At 38.1% G+C, this 8932-nt stretch overlaps 1 long non-coding RNA gene across 1 annotated transcript in view; it reads left to right on the top strand.

The window, feature by feature from the left end:
- Positions 1-379: 379 nt before the first annotated feature.
- The window catches only part of LOC103816630 (uncharacterized), a 255567-nt gene continuing 247014 nt past the window's right edge, over positions 380-8932 (top strand). The window contains exon 1 of the long non-coding RNA XR_007778573.1: positions 380-420. This is a non-coding gene — a long non-coding RNA (uncharacterized LOC103816630). The remainder of the gene's footprint in view (positions 421-8932) is intronic.

The following is an 8932-nucleotide window of genomic DNA, read 5'->3' as shown; positions in this document are numbered from 1 at the left end:
AATGAAGCAGGAAAGTCTTGGTAATTCAGTACCTATCTGTGGTCACTGTGATGTAATTTATCTAATCTTGTCTAAAATCTAGTGCTTGCAGATTGACAATTCAAAATGCTTTAGATTAAAGCAGATGGGAATAGAGGGTTTGGTCAAGAAAGATCAAGTTCTTCACTGTGATTGTGAATGAGTAATGATTTTACTAATTATTACTATATTTAAGGGAAAACCAGCTGTTCAGTGAATTTAATTTTTTACTCTTTTCACCTCTGTCCCTGCAGTGAAGTTATGTGTTTTGTTTCACTGAAAAGATGAAAGTATCATTCACTGAACACTCAACCAGTTTGGTTTAATTTTCTTAGGTTTCTGAGAAAAGAGCTAGAAATCAAACCTGGATCCTGTTGCTGCTAATCAAATCATGATAGAAAGGTAAGAAACTTGTTTTATTCCTAGAGTTTAGGCTTTGTCCTTTCTACTTCTCATTGCTGCTCACAGTTGTATTTCCAAAGCTTTGTGTTTTACCTCCTGGAATTTGGTTATTTATCCATAAGGGATTTTTGTGAGATAAAAAAGAGTCAACCAACTTTTGTGCCTAGCAGAAACTGAAGAATGTCCTCTATGTGGAAGGCACATATCACCCATGTAGTCAGCTCCTTCATGAAAGGCTTCAGGCTGCAAGAGCATTGCTGCAAGATGGGAGGTTCACACATATCCCCATGCATTCAGAATGTAGTTGAGTTCAGGGATTAGTGTCTGGTGACAGGTTTTATACCAGGTGTTCTAACACAGCAAGTTGTAGCAGGATGAGAGAAAATGGGCAGGCAATCTGAATCCCGATTTCCCAGCTCTGTCACTTTTTGAGTTGTAATTTTACTCTTTTCTTTATTTTTATCTTTGACTTATTAGCACAGACATTGCCAAGGACACTCCACATCAGCTATTTATGTTCACAAACCTATTTCTATTTGTTCCAGCAATCTCAGCCAAGAACATCCCAGAACTGACATTTTAGAAAACCTTTTGTTTATGGGAAGTTTTACACATTGCATTTTCCAAACACTGAACTGGGGAGTGTTCACTGCAAACATCTGAGAATACTTTAGCTCTTCTAATTTTCTCATGATGTCTTACTAATATCCAAAGAGGGAACAACTGTTTGTTTTATAAGCTACTCTGCCAGGTTTCTTCAAAAGTTATTACGGTCCCAAAATTTCTATGCAGGCATATTTGTCTTAAATACCTTTTGCTTTTTTTCTTCCTAGTTAAAACTATTATTTTCTCTTCATGGTGTGTGTCAGGACTGGCTTTTTCAATCGCATAAGGTTTGATGTTGGGAGCTTTTAAACAAAACAAAAATTTAATTGCAAGTCTTCTGCAAAGGAGTGAATTTTGCCCTACTTCAGTTTGTCTTTAATTAGATGTAAATTATTCACCAAACTTAAAATTCAACTTTGTCTTTTAGTTCTGGTTAAAATAAATGCTACTGAATTTTAAAAGTTCAAATGTTCATCAAATTGCATACAGTACTGCCCTTGGGATTATACCTAAAGTATTTGTAGGTAAGCAATGTTAATATAGAATTTGCAAAGCAATAACCCAAGTCCCAGGTGAAAAGGAAATGCTGTGAAGCTAAAAGGTAAATAATAGATGCTGATGAACAGGGACTCTGGAAAATCACAGTTGGAAAAAGTGCTAAATCCCAAGGTTTTACTTGTTTTGCTCTTACTTATTAACTCAGGTATAGAGTTTTGGTGTTCTACTGGTGCCCTGGAGGAAAGGTCTTTGTCACTTTAGATGAGAAAGTTTTCAAAATGTTACAAGCATGTTCTGCCCTGTTCAGCCAGACTTACTAAAATAAGGAGGAATTTTTGGCAAACAATAGAGGCAACGAAGGAGAGACTGCTGCTGAATTATTGGCAATTGTTAATAATAAACGATTTGCTAGATGCTGAGGAAAATGCCAAACCATTCATTTTTAATTCCTTAGTTAGTTCATGGTACACTGGTACTGATTCTTTGAAATGTATAGGAAAATGGGCAGCCTTTCTGGGGCTTCCATGTTAGAGCAAGTCTTGCAAACTTTGTAATGGCTGGCAAGGACTGTAGTCTAGGAAAACACAGAAGTTTTGAACAGATGAAACTACACACAGACTTAAAATTAAGCACAAGTAAAAGTGCTTTCTGGAACTTTGGTTAGGGGATTTTCTTTGATCAATGAATTAATCTATGAGTCTTAGCAGAGACTCTCCACTGCAGGAATGATGCCAGGGATTTCAATCACAGTGCCTCTGCTGAACTCTGATTGCTACCTGACCTGCCAAGGAAAAGGTGACATGAGCCTGTGTGCTCAGAGAAACCATTGCTCCCATGTTACAGCAAAGCCAAGACACTGGGATATAGAAATGCTAAATGACTGAGAGCTACCCTCAGAGCTGCCTGGAAACCACCCTGAAAAGGAGGGAAGCAAAATCTTACTGTGGACTGAGTTCCAAAAAAGGCTGAGCAATTCAAGTCCAAGGCAGCTATCTAGCTGCCTAAGTAATGTAAAACACTCAGGCTGAATAAAGATAATTGCAGTGACATCATTGGAAAGAAAAATTAGTTGATGATGAAAGTGTGTAAAAAAAACCAACAGTAATTAAGGCAAAAGTAATTGTCTTTAAATGCTGAGTGGTGTGTGTACTCCTTACAGAGGAAATCGAAATGTTCATGGTAAGGTATTGGGCAGATGTAAATTTATGTATGGTAGGACTTTTTCAAAACTACTTTTTAATACCAAAAGTACCTTATATAATGCAGTACCCATATGCAATTAAAATAGTAAAATTTTCATTACTACATCCCAATTCTTATTCTTCACTATTAATTGGAAATACTTATAGACTTTGCACTTAAGGGTATGGTAGCCTCACAGGCTGAATTTGAACTAAGGAGGTAAAGAGGTTTCATACCAAAATCATGTCACTGTGTGACCTCACAAAATTTTACAAGAGAACCAGAATCTCCTCAGTACCTGCATGAGTTTGTACTGTTGAGGTGAGAACTAGATGGGACAGTGACATTTTGGGATTAAGAAGTACATAGCACCCCTGTACCCCTGTTCTACTGCTCCAACAGGGGATGGATGGACTCAGAGAATTGTGGCTTTGATGGAAAGCACAGAATTTGGTGTGGCTTGGTTCTTTCAATCCAAAACATGGAATTTTGAGAAGAAGAACTTGCCTTGTCTATGTCTACAAAATACTGCCCTCGTGTTGATGCCTCGAGAACAGAGGCTAGACAGTGTTAAAGGAATAAAGTATTTATTAGAAAGGTCTTCACAGGATACACCTTGGACAGTGCAAGAGCCTAGCCAAGGCTACACCCAAGATGGTCGACAGTTCACAAATTTTCACACTTTTGTAAGTTTTGGTCCTTTGCCCTATTGGGTTAATTGTCCAATACAGCTTCAAGTTATGAAGTCCTATCCCCCCAGATTGCTTTCCTCAATTTGCTGGTTTTTACACTTTTTGGGTCTGAAGCTGTAATGGTGTCCTTGGTTCTCAGGCTGGAAAAGGATTGTTTTGTCTGACTAGGCTGTGAAGAGAACTTACTAACACTTTAAATGAAGTTCAGAGTTGTATATTATTGCAGTATGAAATCTGGAAAATATGAAAGCTCTAAAACTGAAGGCATCAGTCTTCTGGGTTAGTGCACTGATTAGCAGGTCTTTTTTTGTATTTTGAGCTCAGGTGTTTGTGGATATGCTGGGTCTTACTGTCTGAGTGTCTAAATACATTTTTTCCTGTTTATTCTCTAAATGTTTATATGTAGGCATAGTCCTATCAAGTGCTGGGAGTATCTGTGAACCTTGAGGGACAAGGCCTTTGTTATTAACCCACTCTGTAAGCTGACACTGAAAAAACCATCTCAGGAGGTGGCTCCTATCATTCCTGAGGCAAATTCAGTTGCTTGCTGAACCACAGCATTGCCTCTGTTGAAAAATTACTTTGGTATAGCCAAAGGTTCGGTATTTGGCTTTCTAAGCACAATAACTTCATTAATAATAAAAAGTTGTGTGGGCTGACTATAATGGAACATGAGAAAAAAACCCAGTATGCACATACCAGAAATAAAACAGTGCCATTATTGAATAATAAAAGTCTCCTCAAAAATATTTACACCTTATTGGCATCTCCAAGTCAAGAAAAGAAAACCAGTTTTAAGACTGAACTAAAGTTCCCTTTCCAGCCATAATATATCCTTTGAGAGAAGAACTAACTCCATGTGTAAAGTAGGGAACATGCTACAGGGATGGCCAAACCAGCCTCCAGTGGATAGTTACTCTATGGTTATAAAATTATATTGTTCTCTGTATTAGTTTTAAATGACTTGTACATATGTCCATTGTGGTCAGCTTAAAAAGTACAGTTGTGAAACTTTGGTTCCAAGTGCTTAAACATTTTGTCATATGAAAAGAACTGAGAGCAGCCCAGTTTTTCAGCATTTGCATCAAGCCCTGGATGGCTTAGAAAAAGGTTAGAAAAAGGCTTTTCTGAGCATTTGTCACAGAGAAGCAGTAAGAAAATGTTTTGAAACTATTTAACGCTTGCTGTTCTGCCTGAGTATTGTTTGGGCAAAAGCCTTCTGTCTGCTTATAATGAACTGACCTGTATGTTGTTTTTAGCACAGATGTTGAAATTAGGTAGCTAATCAGCCACTGACTTAAATAAGCAACTACAGTCTCCTTTCAGCAAGTAATTTAAGTATTTAAATTTGTATGAGATTGAGATAAAGTGCCCGACAATTGTGAGTTCTTTGAAACTGGGTGTTCTGTCTAGTGAGTTCTCTGTTAATCCAGAATCTGACTAAGCAATAAGCCATACTAATAGTAAGGTCTTTTGGAGAGATGAGAGGCCAATACAGTTTCTGGCCCAGGCCCTTATTTTTGCATTGTTTGCAGTTCTGCCCCAGCAATTTTATTTTTTTTTTTTTCTGCTCTGCAAGTCCATTATTGTAATGGCTTTTCATCAGGGAAACAGAACAGTCCCTTCAAGAGAAAACACAGGGATTGGTGGGTGACCCTGAGTTTTAGATTTGGGGGAATTAATTTCCATTTCAGGTTTGAAGAGCAAAATCCTGTCCCACTCACCCCCATCTCTCTGAACCTGTCAGGATCAGGCTTAGACCACAAGCACTGGAGTGCCAAAGGGCCATAGAGGACAGATTATCTGAGGACTGCTTAGGGCTCTGGAAATTGCCAGTCTTCAGCTCCAGGTAAAATTGGGATCATCAGAGACAAAAGTTTAGTTTGCAGCATCTCTTCTTCTCCCATGGAAGTCTCCACAGCTCTAGAGCTTGGCAGAGCAGTGGTAAAGCCCAGCTAGCCTGGGGACAGGGAATGGAATGAGCCCTACCTTGCCACTGACTGGGGTGATTTGCATTATAAACAAAGGTCTGTGGTGATGTAGCTCAGAGGAGCTCTAGTGCTGCTGTGTATGTTGTGTTTCATCCCATGTTTTAAAGATTTAGTACTAGAACTATAAAACCTTGAGCAGAAGTCCCTTGGGAGCCAGCCTTGTCTTCAAGTTTGTGAAATTAGATAAAATTAAAAGGCAAAACTAGTCAAAAATAATGCTGATCATGCAATAACAATTAGTGGGAGAGAAAAAGGTGTGGTGACTAAAATTTCAATTTTAAATTTGGAACGCTAGGCTGCCCTCCTAAACTGTTTAAGTAGGGAAAAGGCTCTTGGGTTTTTTTAAACACATGCTGCTGATTCTCTAGATTTGTAATAGTGGCACACAGTAATTGTGCACAATTAATTGGCTATATTAGAAAATATGTACATATAGAAATGGGTAATGACTGCATAGCCAACTCCGCTGCTGAAGAAATGAGGACAAGTTTACCCACAATTTCAAACAATGAGAGAAAACACCTCCAAAAATGTGAACTTCAAACCTTATAAATGGCTCAGACATCAGCGAACAAGTATTGCTTCCAGGCTTGACATGATGAGCCCTATTTCAATTCCAAATAGCAAATAGCTGTGCTGTAATCAGTCTTTGGCCAGCACTGTCTTTTCATCTGTGTGCCTGCAGCCCTTGGTGCTCCAGCCCGTGGGCCTGGCTGAGAGACATTTTGTGCACCACGTGGTGGGTAATAACACAGGAGGCCTCTGTCTCTCTAAGCTAAACCCAATTCTTTATTGAGGGTGCAAAGGTTCTGCATCTGTGGATTGTGCTCAAGCCACGTGCATGCGGAGCAGCTTTAACTGGTGTCCAAACTCCAGAAAATGAAAATCGTGTTCTTTCACTCAGTCTGGGGGGAATGGTGCTGCAGAAACTTTTTATGAGAATTAGAAAAGAATGCACATGCTAGAACAAACATCTAGTAAATAAATTATTTTTTAAAATTTAGTTGTGTGTGTATACATAGACACACATTTTTATATACGCACATATATTCTGGTTGCAGGGAACTCCTTCTGGAAGAAGGTATAATTTCTTATATTTTGATTTCTTGCATTTTATTCCTGAGAGTCTTTTTCTGTCACTGTTAGAGACATATTGCTGAGCAAGATCAGTAACTGATCTGGCACTTCCAAGTCATCTATTTACCTGTGTTGCTCAGAGACTGAGGATTTGAGGGAATGAGAAATGCTGGCTGCTTGGTGTGTGTGTGTGTTCTCCATTGAAGCTAGAAACGGTTTAGCAACTTGACTTTGCTTTGCTTTGTAATTTATTGACATGGGTTCCTACTGTCACGCTGCTCTTTAAAAAGACTTTTTGGTTTAACAAAATTGCTTTGACATTTCAGATTAAGAAAAGTGTTTACCTTGCTTAAAAGTGCTGACATTTTTGGCAATTATATTGTCTTTATTAATACACAGACAGTAGTTTGTAATATCAATTTTATCTACCAAAAAAAAATTAACTGATTACAAAAGTAGTATAGTTGGAAATGTAAAGGCAAAACAATGAATTTAGAGATACAGTATCAGCTAAGATTTAGATCACATTATTCACTTAAGGAACAAAAATGAATATTGGAAAAATGTATTAAGAAATCTAAAGCCTCATAATTTTGCTGCTTCTTTTGCCATGTCTGCTAAGGGACACAACTGTAAGTTAGGAAAGCAAATTATTACTAAATTCAGATTTTATTAAATAATCTCTTGGTTGATTTCAAATTTACTTCAAACTCTGAAGTTTCAAACTTGTTATGTAATTATGTGCAAATGCAGGGACAAATCCACCAAGTCTCACTTTCTGGCATTGTTCCTATTTGGAGTTTGGGTGTTAGTGTGTGTATTCACACCAGCAATAACTGAGGGTCATAGTACTACTTAAGATTGAATGCTGAGTTGATAAATTCTTTTTTTTTGTGTGTGTGTGTGTGCTGTTTTCATGACTAAATGTGGATCTTTTCACATGGAAACAATTGTGTGCAGAAAATTGCTAGAGTAATTTTGGAGGCCGTTTTTAATTTTAAAATTTGCCTGTCCACAGTGCGCCCTTGTTTCTGCCCAGAAACATATTTTAAGAGTCAAGTAATATAAATTCTTTAAAAATGAAAGTTTGAGGGGGAAATGCTGATAAAAATCTTAACTACTTGATTGACAAGAAACCCAACATGGCCTGGCAATGTGAGCTGGCAACCTAGAGAGCTCATCTGTATCCTGGGTTGCATTCCCAGCAGGGAATGCAGGTCAAGGGAGTGGATTCTGCCCCTCTGCTCTTGTGCACTCCCACCTGCACTGCTGTGTCCAGCTCTGGGGCTCCCAGCATAAGACAGACATGGATTTGCTAGAACCAGTCCAGAGGAGGCCACAAAAATGGTCAGAGCACTGGAACTCTGCTGCAGAAACAGGCTAAGAGAGTTGGGGTTCCTCAGCCTGGAGAGGAGAAGGTTCCTGGGTGACCCTGGAGTAGCCTTCCAGTACCTGAAGGGGCTCCACAAGAGCTGGAGAGGGACTTTGGACAAGGGCATGGAGTGATGGGACAAGGGAGAACAGCTCAACACTGACAGAGGGCAGGTCTAGCTTGGATGTCAAGAAGAAATTTGTTAGCATGAGGGTGGTGAGGCCTTGGAAAAGGTTGCCCAGAGAAGCTGTGGATGCTCCATCCTGGAAGTGTTCAAGGTTGGATGGGGCTCTGCAGCTCAGCCTACTTAAATGTATTCTGAATTTGGAGATGGAACTTCATGGTCTTTAAGGTGCTCCAAACCAAACCATTATATCTTTTCTATGGCAATTTTAGTAATACCTCCTCCCCTATATTTACTCTGACTTTTCATTTATTTTGTCTCTTCCCCAGCTGCAACTGGCTGCTTTTTTTTTATGGTTATTAATTTTACTATCAACAGTTTATGCATTGACAAGAAATTTCTCTGCTGTTTCCTTTTCGTAGCAGGTTTTCATGAGAATTAAAACTCAAGATTAGTTACATTGAGGAGGGAGTATTTGAATTATTTAGTCAAAATTGATGCAGTTCCTTTCTAATTTCAGGACTTTTTTAATTTAATTTTTTTTTCTTTCACATTTAATGCCTTTTTTTTTATTTTCATCTAAATGGTGTTTCTGCCATGTTTATCAGTTTTTATGCTACCATGTAAATTGCTTCTAAGTTTTTGGTTTTTTTTGTGGTAATTTAGACAATTTGACTATTGGAAAAAATGTAATACTAGAATACAAAAACTTTCTGCTGCATACCATAAAGTTTTCAGGTAATATAATTTTTTTCTCAAAGATGCTGTAACATTCCAGAAAACAATCTAAACAGATACTTTACTACAATACTATGGCATTTCAGGACTTTTTCAGTGAATTTGAGCTCCTAATTAAGCAGCTTAGTATTTTTAGACTTATTCAATCTTAAAGCAGAAATTAACTAATTTATAATACTGATCATGACTTTAAATATGTATTTCCTTCTTGGTTGCACAACTGATTCTTAGT

The sequence above is a fragment of the Serinus canaria genome, chromosome 11, assembly GCF_022539315.1.
Source record: "Serinus canaria isolate serCan28SL12 chromosome 11, serCan2020, whole genome shotgun sequence".
Classification (NCBI taxonomy): domain Eukaryota; kingdom Metazoa; phylum Chordata; class Aves; order Passeriformes; family Fringillidae; genus Serinus; species Serinus canaria.
Note: the sequence above shows the minus strand (reverse complement) of the source record. Positions and strands in the feature narration are given on the sequence as shown.